This window comes from Cydia pomonella, chromosome 7 (assembly GCF_033807575.1).
Source record: "Cydia pomonella isolate Wapato2018A chromosome 7, ilCydPomo1, whole genome shotgun sequence".
NCBI lineage: Eukaryota > Metazoa > Arthropoda > Insecta > Lepidoptera > Tortricidae > Cydia > Cydia pomonella.
In genome coordinates, this window is record NC_084709.1 from 18,459,220 (window position 1) to 18,473,109 (window position 13,890).

The window sequence follows — 13,890 nt, forward strand, 5'->3', positions numbered from 1 at the left end:
GAATTGTAGCCTTTGACCGGCTCGACATTGTTTTGTTTAACACCTATATTTATTTTACCTTTCATATTAATGTATTTCCATGGATGAAATAATCCAGGTGCATCCAAATTCATGCTCATCTCGTAACGTAATTAAAACAATTTGGTGGATTGTCTTCATAACACTAATATAAATCTATCCTTGATACAGTAAATTGTACTCCAATTTAGATTTCAATGATAATGTTACCATTTGACAGCTGACAGTAAGGATTTACGAAGGCACTTCAATTGGATTCTGATAAGGAAACGCTGAACCTGCTTTGACGTGGTATCGCCGCAAGGATAGGCGTACACATCACAGTAGCGCGGCAGGCAGCGTCGACCTTAGTCGAACGTGCATCAATCGGCGTCGTCCGGTCATCGCCGCAGCCGGAGGCGGGTCGCGAGTCAGTTTAAGTTTATAAATAAATAAGTTTTTTCAGTTACATAACCAAGCACTGAGTACACAATAGGACGCCCCAACACCCTGGCGGCCCTCGCTGCGACTGCCAGCACGCGTCGACGGAGGGTGGTCGCGATCGTCAAACTTCGTTACGATTCGGAGCAGAACGATCGTATGTCCTCGGGCGCGCTCGGAGCACGCGCGCCTGCGGGCGCCGCCGGCCCCGCGTCCCGCCTACCACTGAACCAACCAGCCTTTAATTTATTTCCGACTAGCTTTCCGCCTTGCGGTGCCGTCCACGGTTTTGCTTAGATGGTGCTTTATCAAATAATTATCGATATTTTTTTATAACTCTGATTTTGAAATATGTATTTTCCGGACGCCACGCTTAGACATTTTTAATTTGTAAAATATTTGGCATGACGTTACGTTTCCGTAAAGCGAAGTTACACGAACAATAAAGTTTCCTGATCTAAAGGAATGTGAGGTGTAGAGGTTGGGTTAGCCAACTAATCGTAATTATGGACTTATTTTAACAACACGTGACGATATTATAATGTACTATAACCAAAAAATAAAAAAGGTTTTCATAAAATCAATTAGAAATACCTCTACAGCAATATCCCTAAATAGGTAAAATACAGCGCCGAATTTTGCGACCGGTGCTAAAGTTGTAATTTACAAACAAGAAGAATTAATAGTAAATTACGAATTTGTTTACTGGCAAATGTCAAATCTTTTTCAATTTCATAAATCTAGAGGAACTTAGAGAAGTTCGCATCAAGGCGGGCAAATAAAGCAGTAACTGTGCTGGCTGAGTTTTCTCGTAGCTCTAATTAGAGTATGCTATGGTATAGCACAGCGTTATCGCGCGAGTGCGTTCCGCGAGCACTTCACGTAATGCTGTGGCCCAGCACGCCTCGGCAAGCATGCAGTCACGGAGCCAAACAACCAAACATGGCACTCAGGCCTGGGTGAGCGCCACGGAACTCAGAGGTTATTTACTCTGCGAAATTACTACGAGACGCCATGGGGTATTGATTGATGTCATTTTTCCGTTTTTCGATAATATTATAGTACCGGCAGTGATAGTCGTCCATCATTTTTAATCGTTGTCGGAGAAATATTATGAAAATATATGTGCGCGCCGTATCTTATAGGGATGATTATCAATCTTGCGCATGTGTGTTTTTAGACGTACTATATTCCAAGTTAAATAAGAAAAAAAAATACGATATTATGTTTTTGAAGTTAGATAATTCGTAGAGGACTCGTACTTCTTTAAAAGTTTAGTAATTAAGATTGTCCCGGTCCTCGGCCCATTCTATTAATTTTATGTGTTAATATTTATCTCCAAAAAGAACCTAAAAACAACGTTCAGATAATGCATGGACTAATGGATACCTGTGTAATTGATTGATTCAGTGGACGTGGGGATTAATTAGTTACTCGGTGGCACTTAAATCGTCGGCACTCGTGACGCGTGTATCACTAGTTCAGTAAGAGCTCAATATCAATTAATTCTCGCTCGTGAACACCAAATGGAAGATAATTGCAGTTTTTAGGGAACTGCCCGAGTGGAAGCCTCATCAAAGCGCCAATTTGTACCCGCTTTGTCCATTACTTTGTGCTCAGTCATTATTATGGTGACGAAAATTACGTAATTATGTACTTATCGTAATAACGTCGTTTAAATTTCAAATTAAAATGCTTAGGGGTAAAATATTTTCGAACGCTTAAAATATTTTATCTTAGCAGGAAAGATCACGAGAAATAATAAATTTGACTTTTTTGTTTTTAGTGATAGTGCTGAGGCTACTGACGGCAATTATGCAGGCTCGCGACTGTGTATGCGATCAAGCGTGATGCTAAACGCACTCGTGTTTTCTACAGCAACACAGATATACAAGCAGGAGGATCTTCTAAAACACTTTCATAGGAATATGGGCTCTCTTTATTATATTTACTAGCGACGCGCCTCGGCTTCGCACGCGTTACACAAAACCTTAACAAATTAGCTATATACCTAAACCTTCCTCAAGAATCACTATTGATTAGTGAATAGGTACCGCATTAGCAGTTATTGAGTTTATCGCGAAGTTCGCGACGCGAACATACAGTCTAAAAATAAGAAATTATCATAGATTCAACTTTGCGAGAATGCATACAAACTTGTGTATAAATTCTAGCATTGCTAATGAGTAATTCAGTGTACAGGCGGATTTGTGCCAACTCAAAGCCGATAACTGGCAGGAAGTGGCACAGGATCGGGGCAGGTGGCGTTCTCTCGTTTTGGAAGTCAAGACCCTCTTTGGGTCACTGCGCCACAATAGTTAGTTTTTTTAGTTGGTTAATGAGTAATTCTCATCAAATCAAAAAAAAATATTTGTTTGTTGCTTTGTCGCATACACAGTACCAACGACACATGAAATCATTTTCTTTGAATTATATTTACTAAATTCAGGCCTTAGTTAAAATCTGTAACTTTTACGCACATTAAATTTTCGCAGTCGACGTAAATCGTAAGCGAAAAGATGCTCAGCGGCGGTATTGTGGCTGGCAGTAAAACTGAGTGTTGCCTTCATTTGCGCCAGTAAAAGTTAACGCTCATTATGCTCTCTGTTCTTGTTAGATTGTGATTCTTAACTTGTTTGAGTTTCATCTTTGTTATGAATGTCATTGCGGTGGACCTGTCGCGTGAAGTTACCACACGTTTTGTCATATGTAATTAACCCTTCTAAAACGCACTTACGCATATTAAATACTTACTGAATTTATAATTTCAAAAATTTACAAGAAGTCTCATGCCATTCCATGAATATGAAATTCTGATCTGCTAACTTTACTAAGTACCAGTATTCAACAGCGGTTAAGTTGCATTGCATACACTACAACTTAGTCTAGACTTTACCTATCCTTCAACATACCTACAACTACTAAACCACAGCTTGGATCATTAAGTAAGTAATCAATTATGCTCCCATCTATGTACGTACAAAGTTAAATCGCGGCTTCGCTCAAGCATTAACCTTAACCAGGACGGAGGAGGAAAAACATGATTTCATTTCGAGCGTGAGAATATGGGGAGCTCGGTAAGACGTGTTTTTAAATCGTAGAGCAAAACTCATCAGATGTCGCAATATAAATATGTATTACAATTTGAATTCATGACTTATCTCATACTTACTTAAAAAACCATAGAAGAACATAGTTCAGCTGGATTCTCTTGTACAAATTGTGTGATTTTAATTATTACCAAAAATATAGGGTGTTATTTACTTAAGAGGAAAATACCCTTTCTCAGATTTGAGATTTTTATTAAAATGTCTCCTTCGCGCTGACGGGGGCGGCATCTAAACTTATGCGATAAGGACAACTGTAGCTTAGGCAAAAAATCCTGGGTAAAAATCGAGGTTTCATTCTCGACATTTTACCCGGAAAACGAAAGAAATTATCTGCGTATGACTGTTTTGACTTTTGCGTTTATTTTTGTCAATTTTGTAAGCCAGGCGTCTTTTTTACGACGAATTTATTTGGACGTGTTTAGCGCTTTCTAAATTTACCTAGTTCTTATATAAATAACCGGCCAAGAGCATGTCGGGCCACGCTCAGTGTAGGGTTCCGTAGTTACTCTTCCGTCACAATAAGCTAAACTGGAGCTTAAAGTATAGTAAATTGTTAACCAAGGGATGAAACCGTACCTTTCACCCGAGTTAAACAAATAGGCAAATTTGCATAATCAGTACCTAATTAAAGTAAGTATTTTTACTATGAAGGGAAAACTTTTTGCGATAACTCAAAAACAGCTAAACTGATCATGTCCGCTATAGTTTTCATTTAATGTCTTTCTTAAGCTCTACTTCCACGATTTTTTTCATATTTTTTGGACCTATGGTTTAAAAGTTAGAGGGGAGGGGACACATTTTTTTTTCTTTCGGAGCGATTATCTCCCAATATATTCACTTTATCAAAAAATGTTTCTTGAAAATCCGTATTAGTTTTGAAAGACCTTTCCAACGATACCCCACACTCTAGGGTTGAAGCGAAAAAAAAAATTCACCCTCACTTTACGTGTAGGGGAGGTACCCTAAAAAAAAAAAAAATGTTTAGATTTTATTGTACGACTTTGTCGGCTTTATTGATTTATATATCCATGCCGAATTTCAGGTTTCTAGCACTAACGACCACGGAGCAAAGCCTCGAACAGACAGACAGACAGACAGACAGACAGACAGACGGACATGGCGAAACTATAAGGGTTCCGTTTTATGCCATTTGGCTACGGAACCCTAACAATAATATCAAAAAGAGGAAACCGTACAAACACAGATACTGGTAATATTGAACTCATATAAAAAATATGCATTCAGGGCCAAAATCCAGAGAGGAAAACATCAAGAACGTCTGCATGGAAATACCACTAATGTTTCCACTTAATGAATAGTCAGGCTGTTGTAACCTGAAAGAACAAGTTAGAACGTACTACTTTAATACTTGCGATGGGCACGATTTGCCTATGATTATGCTGTATCTGGTGGCAAGAAGTGATCCGTGTTTTAAGATTTGAATTAAGTATGGTAACAACGCGTGTGCTCGTCGGGACGACTCGTGTTGATGGAGCGTGAGATGCGGCCGGAATCGCGAGATTGCCTGCGCCACTGCCTCCCTCCAAATCGTAACTTACGTATTTATTCAACTCAATTCTTTATCAAATTGTTATTGATGTTTGCCGGATACCCGCGACCGTTACTGTTATATACGTGAACAGTTTGATTTTTATTTATTGGACGGGAAAGTAATCCTAAAGTTATTTTAGGAACGAACGGTGGATGTTTTGTTCTGTTTATATTAAATTTGAGCTTAATGAACTGACTCCATTTGAATAATTCTCTTTATTTTCGGATTTTAGCAACTTTATTCTGCTTAGGTACACATTTATATTTGTTGAGTACAGTCAACATTAAAAGTTTTCAGTTCATCCTCTTATAACATACAAATAGGTGATACTAGTATACCTCTATGTGTAGAGCAATAAGTCCGTGTTAGTTGTAGTTGACTTGTAAACGCGAATCTTAGTTAATATATCTACTTATATGGAAAACTATTTGAGGGTGGCAGATAGATACTTTTCGTGATTTCATCCGGTACCTGACAGCACATATTATTTGTTAGATTATTAAGAATGTCTTAAATAATGACTACCTATTTAGGCATGTATGTAATACAGTTAAAACAACTTGTAACATTGTTACTTAGGATAAGTTGCACTTAAATAAATAAAACAAATAAATAAATATTATAGGACATTATCTCTCAATAAGGCTTGTGTTGCGGGTACTTAGACAACGATATATATAATATATACATATTTTTATTGTAAATACTTAAATACATAGAAAACATCCATGACTCAGGAACAAATATCCATGCTCATCTCCATAAATCTCTTCTCCATATTCTATTGCATTGTTTCCATAGACAATAAACTCAACAGAATAAAATAAAACCTTCCGATACGATCTTCAAACCTTCAAGAAAAGAGCGTACTCTGGTGTTGCAGGTGTCCATGGGCGGCGGTAATCGCTTACCATCAGGTGATCCGTCTGCTCGTTTGACTCATCTACCATAAAAAAAAAGTTTTAATATGTAACACTGTGTTCAGTTGAGAACTTGATATTAACATTACGAACTTTTCGAAGTCATTTGGAACATAAAGCCAAACCGGCCTCCAAGAAGCTAGGCGTTCTTAGCAGAGCCAAACAGTTCTCCACACCGGGTCACTGGGTTTTGTCATACATATAAAGCGCAAGTTCAACCTCATATCGAGTACTGTTCTCATCTCTGGTCTGGCGCTCCACAGTACCAGCTCCTCCCTCTTGACTCCTTTCAACGACTGGCAGTTCGTATTAGGTGTTGGCGATCTCGAACTTACTGACGGCTTAGAACGTCTTAGCCTTCGGAGATGCCTGTTATACCGTCTGTAGAATGGGGAATACTCTCAAAAACATTTGGAATTGGTGCCATCGTCTTGCTTTTATCACCGCTCCTCCTGCCAAAGGAAAAGAGCAAAGCTCATTCTCACTTCTGAGATACATGGCACACCAAGAATCAGAGAAAATCTCGCTCGTTTCTTCTCGAACTGTGTGGAATGTAGAATGAGTTACTTTCTGAGGTATATTTTCTTTAAACTAAGACATGGGGTTCTTTAAAAAGTGTTCAGGGATTTCAAGGATCGGCAACGCATAAGTAATACCAAAAGAGTGATATGAAAACTTAACGTTTTAAATTTAATTTTTAAATGACAATGGTAGTTACTAACTTTATGAAAGATTTACTAAATATTCAATGTTACTTACAAATGACGCAAATTAAACAAGAGCATATAATCATTCAAAATTTTGTAGAAACTTCCATAAACCATATCCCATATTCTAGGAGCACTGAAATAAATGTAGGTCTTAAGAGATGAGATAAAGCAAGCGCCGGCCACATCTAAGTGCGGGGCTTAACCCGTCAGCCGCTACGTGCGGGGCGACCCATGAATGTTAGTATACTGGGTGTAGCCTCCTTTAGAGCTCTTTAAGCTTGAGTCTTATTCGTTAATGCGCCCGAGAGATTTTTCGATAACGCTGCTTCAGTAGCAATAAACAAAACTTGCGGCATATTTTTTATGGGTCTCGATATTCTACTATTACTTGTTTTAATTTTGCTTTAAAGAAAGTAAAATCTGCTACAAACTACGGCGTAGCACAGTGCAGTGCTCATAATAGATTTTAGTGAACTTCATATAATAAAGGAACTCTTTAACCAAACTTCTAGCAGTTTTAAAAGCTTTAGCAGTTTTAAAAGCTTTAGCAGTGTTAAAAAAACATTAAATGCTTTTATTTTAAGAACGATAATATGTACCTACGAAGCTGATGGTCCCGGGTTCAAATCCTGGTAAGGGCATTTATTCGTGTGATGAGCATGGATATTTGTTCCTGAGTCATGGGTGTTTTCTATGTATTTAAGTATTTATAAATATTCATATATTATATATATCGTTGTCTAAGTACCCTCAACACAAGCCTTATTGAGCTTACTGTGGGACTTAGTCAATTTGTGTAATAATGTCCTATAATATTTATTTATTTATTTATGTCACTGGTTTTCTTACTGTTCCCGGAAACAGCATATTCTTTACCTAACCAAATAGTCGTAAAATTTAACATCCAAATCGAAGTTTTCTATCAAACTGTAATAGTTCAGTAAAGTTTTATTATAGAGATTGGAGACGGTACGTAGGAGCTCATTACCATCACAAGCCCACGGCACCTAACGAACTATTTATCTTACGAACTTGACAGCAGGGCAATTCATTGTCACCTAGTGGAACGTCGCATTGTATGTCGCGGTGTGATGAATAGGTAAGTTTAAGTGACAGTTTGACTACTTGTACGTTTGTGATGAATACAAATGGGATGCCGTTTGCTTCTATTTAGCTAGTGTGTTAATAGTTGTGGAATTACTCTTGAAGTGTGACATACTTCCTAATAGATATGAATATTGACCAAAATTTTAAGATAATAAGATATACTTATAAAGGATGACTCACGCTAGAACGGCTCGGGTCTAGGCTGAGGCAACCGACACTTCATTTTCTATGACGAGATACTTTTTCTAGAAAACGAAGTGATGGATGCTCAGTCCCGGACACGGGCCGTTCTAACGTGAGTCAACCTTAACTCGAATATCTATGTTTTCATTAGCGTCATATATTTACTAGATAAATAGATCATTTATTGATAAAATTAAAAAAAAAATGTAATTTTTGCTAATTGCGGAGGCACGTTTAGGAGGTTGCGTCGGCGCGTTACAGTCTGTATCTTTTGGCAATTAGAGGGTATCCGTTCGAGATTGCGTCGTATATACCTCCTTGCATGCTTCGAGTACATATACAGAAGGTAACGTCATGATTTCTAGCTGCTTAAACAACTCCTTAGCATGATAGTCTGAGGGTACCAGGCGGTCATAATAATGTACTGGTCAAAAAGTATTCCTATTTATAAAAAATATAGATAGGAAACATATAAATATAGATAAATATAGTATAGTGAAATTTGATAATTTCATAATAAAAGACCGAAACTCTTCCAAACAACGTAATAATTTCGCTGATCATAAAAGTTTTTAGGATGCTCCATTTTAAAACAAATCGATAGTCAAATAAGGTGGTACGTAGCTCATATTACGGATTTCAAAACGGACAAACATAACTCGTACTGCTATTTCGAGGCTGTTATGATTTAAGCCGAGTTTAATTTGCTAAGTTTTAAGTCGGTTCATCAAGACTTGGTTAGCTTGGATTGTTAGGCACGTGGATGTGATAATCACCGGTGATCTGCCAGTAAACTTTCCTAATCTTCGTCATATATTTAATTCACTCATAGAAAATTTATAGAGTCAAACTACTATGCAATTATGGCGTTTTTGGTACTATGTGACTAACAATGGCACTTTCACACGTTGTCACGTCAAAGGCGGCGCGGATAGTATAGGACACTGCAGTATTATAAATGAGGTATTTTAGTTATTACCGCATCTGTTTTAATTTCGACCCGTCCCTTTTTAGTTAATGTCACATACTCCAAGGGCTAAAACTGTTAAATAGCCTCACGATTATTGTGCCAAAATTTAATATTAAGAATCCGTGTTGTAGTATTTCAGCTGTAGACACTTTAAAGCCGCAAGTGCCGCAGCTATTATTTATAATTGAAGAGTTTTAAAAAGTACCCGGAGCGAGAACTGTGAATTGCGAAAATCTGCAAGTATTGCAGTGGTTACGGGGCAACACGAAATGTTTTGCTCTTTTTTGTATATTTAAAATGTCTAAATCCTCATTAACTTTTAAATACAATGCGCTAAAAAAATGGTTCTGTAGAAAATATTTTTAGTTTTTTTAATCATGTCCGATTTCAGGTAAACTTTTTGTAATACAAACTACACAATAAGTCTGACAAAATGAAAGTGCAAGTACAAAGTGCATGTACTAATTAAAAACGGCTAATTCCAGACAAGTATTAAAATATCCATGTTCCAACAAAACAAGATGAAATCTCTATTAAAGAGTTAAAATACGTCGTAACGCGTCTCTACTTCAATACGCTGAAGATAATTGACCGAGCAAACGAACCGAGCACACGTTACAGGGGAATAATATTAACGCTTAAGTGCCACGGGTCGTGATTTGTATGGGAGCCGGTGGCCTGGCGGGGACACGGGCGTTACATTGGCGAAGGACGGTGTACGCAGGCGTTGTTCCCCTCCCCCGCCCCGCACCGATCGCCGCCAGCTATGATGAAGCCTGGGGGATTATTCAAGACACTCGGGATATCATTGAGATACGATAGAGTTTTTTTGGAACATTACTGAAAGCTATCGGAAAATTATTTTTATGTGATAAATTGAAGTCCCCTGTCACGTCTGTTCTGGCAAATCTCTCAAATTACTAAGTGAATTTAATCTTCCTTTTCACATATAATTTTATTCCAAGACACGGCTTAGACAAACTCCTAAATGTGTGGTTTTATGTTATGGTTCCGTACCCAAAGGGTAAAACGGCACCCTATTACTAAGACTCCGCTGTCCGTCCGTCTGTCTGTCTGTCCATCTCTCACCAGGCTGTATCTCATGAATTATGAACCGTGATAGCTAGACAGTTGAAATTTTCACATGATGTATTTCTGTTGCCGCTAAATATAAAAACAAATACTAAAAAGTACGAAACCCTCGGTGGGCGAGTCCGACTCGCACTTGTCCGGTTTTTTATTTTTTACTGAACTAAATACCTACATGGAAAACGTAACTAAACCGATTGCAAAAATATTTTAAAAATATGTACTCTTTCATAATATTCGTTGTATGCTCATTTAAGTGCATTATAAATTATAAACCGCTTACTTTGCACTGTTTATGTAAGTCCAGTCGAGTCATTTAGGTCATTCTGTTACCTTCGCCACCGGTTTACCACGTCGTCACCACCCATCTTGAGGCATTTTGGAGTCGGTACATTTTAGGTACTTTAATCAACTTCAATGTTATGGAGTTAGACGTGGACTGCTGAGTTTCATTTCAGCCTGGCAATCTTAGTTTTAAAATAAGAAATAAATTAATAGTTTAAAAAACACAAAAACAAACACGCTTATGTTACGATATTCCATCATAGAATGCTAGTGCCTATCTTCCGGCTTCATCATCAGACCTTGAAACCTAATCGTGGTCAAAGTTCATTACAAGACTTTTCTAAAAAATTCAAAGACAGATATGATACGATGTTCCATCATGAAGTTCCAGTTCATATCTTCCGGCTCCATCATCAGATTAGTTTGACAGTACCATATTATTGTATTGTCATCAGAACTGCATAACGCTGCCAATTTTCATGACGCTACGATCCTTGGAAGATGGTTAAATTAGTTATCTTAGATTCCATTACATAGTTACATACAGGTCGACCTAATAAAAGCGTGTCAAAAAGTAGGTATGGTCACGTCTGAAAATATCGATACGAAAAAAGTGCCTAATATATATATACGACTTTATTGCCCATATATTTAGGTAGTGTACTTAGACATATTTTTGGCACATTTTTCGTATCGATATTTTCAAACGTGACAGTACATTTATGAGCACGGCGTGGAGTTTTAGTCCAATATACCATTTCAACTAGAAAACTGAGCTCCACAACTTGTAGGCTATCTTTAGTTTAGCTGCCTTATAATACGTATATTGTTCTACACAGACTGATACGATAGGTCACCGTAGATTAGGATAGACAAAATAACTTATCAATGAGTATTCGTTTCATAGCATTAACTGAAAGATCTTTAATAGACTAATACAGGTCTTTTAAACGTTTTGACAAGGCTGAAACCAATGTTGATAAGCAAATATTTTCACGTTAACAAATAGGGAGACGAACAAATCCCTTCTATTTCATTACCAATACAACCAAATCAAATTATTATGGAACGAATTCACCAAATTATTATAAAACTAATCTAGAATTGGACCTCTGTCCCTAACGGCCCGATTCGAACTTTAAGATACGTCAAATATTAGGTCTAGATAATCGTATCTAGTAAGGTCGAATATTGTATCGAGATACGATTATGTCGATACAATATTCGACCTTAAAGTGCGAATCAGGCCGTAAGGCGCAGGGTAGGGCAAGGCATTCTCCATACAAACCTTGTGCAAGTTTTATTCATTCGTTTTGGCACTATAGCATTTAATTTCATTTTTTGCTTGTATATATTGGATATACGCAGAACTTGATGTAGAATTTTTTATTTATTTTTAAACAAAATAAAAATACATAAACACAAAAAATAATAATTAAAAAATAATAATACATCAAGCCCTAGCTAAATAATAATAATAATAATAAATAAGCATATTTACCAAAAATAATAACTGTAGCGCAAACACGTTTGAAAAAAACACGAAAAACGTGCACAAAGTTTGTATGGAAAGAGCTTGCCCTATTACCCTTCGCCTTATTCGGTCGTGATATAAAATGTAAAACATTCTTTAAAAAAAGAACCTTAACGTCGTCGTTATTCATTCTATTCAAGTTAACAGGCCAATTTAGTTTTGCATTTTGCAAACTTAATACCTATTCTAGAGGTAATTCGAGAGTATGAAGACAAGTTACGACAATTTAAGCACTAATGGAGTTAATTGGAGCCATTAAAAAGAAGGAGTAGAGCGTATACAATATGTATGACTCAGACTTCTTAATTAAGGGCAAGTTTTTCTCTGCCAGATCCTTTAGATCCTTTGTAGCTGAACTATTGTATTAACAAGAAAAGAGCGTACTTAAAAGTCGGCAACGCAGTTGCAACCTCTCAGGCGTCGATAGGCAAATATAATTCGCCTATATAATATTCGCTTTTAATTTAGAGGTGGATTGTCAAAGAAAATTTTGTAGTCACAGTAAATTTACTGCCACCTTTCGACACATGATTAACAACTTTTTAGAACACCATTTGACATTGAGAGAGAGATAACATTCACAGTGCCCATACCTCTCTTTTGGGCGTACCTAGTTGAAGGACTTACCCGGGCCCAAACCCACGTCAGTTACCTTTTCACGCTTAAACCGCAGAATCGATTTAAATGAAACCTAGTATGGAGATCATTTAAGGGCCAGAGGAAGGACATAGGATAGTTTTTATTAATCATCATCATCATCGTCCCAAGCAGACGAAGCCGCGGGCAGGAGCTAGCTCAATATACCACATCTCACATGCCTCATAGACTTTCTCAGCAAGATACATGTGGATGTTCTCGCTCATGGAGCGCGCCATGCCCGGCATTAAAATTCAAGACCGAGTGAGGAATGTCGAGATCCGACGCCGCACCAAGGTGCGAGACGTAGGTGAGGTCATTACCAAGCTGAAATGGAATTAGGTGATGGCAGGTGGACCAAAATGTTGACGGATTGGTGTGGTGGCCGCTTTCGGATGAAAGAAGCGCCTGGCGTCCGTTGGTTCGTTGGGTGGATGACGTTCGAAAAATCGCGGACCACTTCTGGATGCGACTAGCCCAGGACCGGGATAAGTGGCGTACACGAAGAGAGGCCTATGGTCAGCAGTGGGTGAATGGAGGCTAAAATGATGATGATGATGATGATGATTTTCGCTCATGATGACTGTTCTGGCCTAGCGGTAAGAGCATGCGACTTGCAATCCGGAGGTAGCAGGTTCAAACCCTGGCTCGTACCAATGAGTTTTTCAGAACTTATGTACGCAATATCATTTGATATTTACCAGACGCTTTTCGGTGAAGGAAAACATCGTGAGGAAAGCGGACTAATCCCAACAAGGCCTAGTTTATCCTCTGGGTGTGAAGGTCAGATGGCAGTCGATTTCGTAAAAACTAGTGCCTACGCCAAATCTTGGGATTAGTTGTCAAGCGGACCCCAGGCTCCCATGAGCCGTGGCAAAATGCCTGGACAACGCGAGGAAGAAGGAAAGGACGACTGTTCCGTCAAAACACAGAAAGACGTGTAGGATGCAAAAATTACTATAAACATGCAGTGTCTGAACTGTCGGAAATATTTTTTTTACCTTTCAACCCGCTTTGAACTTTAAGATACGTCATAAATTTCCTAAAGATACGATATGGATTGGATATGTAAGTGTCAAAAATGACGTTTTTGTTATGTTTGGCGTATCGTAAAGTTCGAATCGGCCCGTTTGTCAGTACTTGTTTTTGTTATCAGTGCTCAGGATAAAGTTTGAATTCATATTACAAGTTTAGTTCTTCGTAGAACTTGACGTAAAGCAATTCTGAGACAAAACAAAATTGTAGTTTTGACGAGACAATTTTCCTTTGCATCAACTAACTATTCCTTTACGTTTTACACTTAAATTAGCTTAATTGGCAATATTGAGTTGAAAATTGTATTTTTAATCGTTACTT

At 37.8% G+C, this 13,890-nt stretch overlaps 1 protein-coding gene across 22 annotated transcripts in view; it reads right to left on the reverse strand.

Moving 5' to 3' along the window:
• LOC133520049 (protein still life, isoform SIF type 1) overlaps window positions 1-13,890 on the reverse strand; it is a 187,714-nt gene that overhangs the window by 66,080 nt on the left and 107,744 nt on the right. The window contains exon 1 of one of the 22 annotated variants that reach the window (XM_061854337.1): window positions 473-1,082. The exons of 18 other annotated variants lie outside the window; for them this stretch is intronic. The gene's annotated coding sequence lies outside the window, so the exon portion shown is untranslated. Of the gene's footprint in view, window positions 1-228; window positions 440-467; window positions 1,083-13,890 lie in introns of those variants that run through there. 3 more of the 22 variants (XM_061854335.1, XM_061854336.1, XM_061854334.1) reach the window with 3 other exon arrangements.